Source organism: Arachis ipaensis, chromosome B1, assembly GCF_059453495.1.
Source record: "Arachis ipaensis isolate K30076 ecotype BB chromosome B1, ASM5945349v1, whole genome shotgun sequence".
Lineage (NCBI taxonomy): Eukaryota > Viridiplantae > Streptophyta > Magnoliopsida > Fabales > Fabaceae > Arachis > Arachis ipaensis.
In genome coordinates, this window is record NC_142436.1 from 35,215,310 (window position 1) to 35,216,221 (window position 912).

At 40.4% G+C, this 912-nt stretch overlaps 1 non-coding gene across 1 annotated transcript; it reads left to right on the forward strand.

Annotated features, from left to right (window-relative positions):
• Positions 1-587: 587 nt before the first annotated feature.
• On the forward strand, positions 588-695 carry LOC148576204 (small nucleolar RNA R71). The gene has a single exon (XR_015904150.1). It is a non-coding gene; the product is annotated as a small nucleolar RNA R71 (small nucleolar RNA).
• The last annotated feature ends 217 nt before the right edge of the window (positions 696-912 follow it).

Consider the following 912-nt stretch of genomic DNA (forward strand, 5'->3'; position numbering starts at 1 on the left):
TCAGAGATTAGATTTGCTAAATTAGAAGCATTTTGTTCAGAGTTCTCTGTCTGTTGCTGAGTGGATGATGGAAAAGGTCTGCTATTGCTAAACCTGTTTCTTCCACCATTATTAAAGCCTTGTTGGGGCTTTTGATCCTTCCATGAGAAATTTGGATGATTTCTCCATGTTGAGTTATAGGTGTTTCCATAAGGTTCACCTAAGTAATTTACCTCTGCTATTGCAGGGTTCTTAGGATCATAAGCTTCTTCTTCATGAGAAGCCTCTTGAGTACTGTTGGATGCAGCTTGCATTCCATGCAGACTCTGAGAGATCATATTGACTTGTTGAGTCAATATTTTATTCTGAGCCAATATGGCATTCAGAGTATCAACCTCAAGAACTCCCTTCTTCATAGGCATCCCATTACTCACAGGATTCCTTTCAGAAGTGTACATGAACTGGTTATTAGCAACCATGTCAATGAGTTCTTGAGCTTCTGCAGGCGTTTTCTTTAGGTGAATGGATCCACCTGCAGAAGTATCCAATGACATCTTAGATAACTCAGACAGACCATCATAGAATATATCCAGGATGGTCCATTCTGAAAGCATGTCAGAAGGACACTTTTTGGTCAACTGTTTGTATCTTTCCCAAGCTTCATAGAGAGATTCACCTTCTTTCTGTCTGAAGGTTTGAACATCAGCTCTAAGCTTGCTCAGCTTTTGAGGAGGAAAGTACTTGGCTAAGAAAGCCGTGACCAGCTTATCCCAAGAGTTCAGGCTGTCTTTGGGTTGAGAATCCAACCATAATCTAGCTCTGTCTCTTACAGCAAAAGGGAAAAGCATGAGCCTGTAGACTTCAGGATTTACTCCATTAGTCTTAACAGTATCACATATCTGCAAGAATTCAGTTAAGAACTGAAAAGGATCT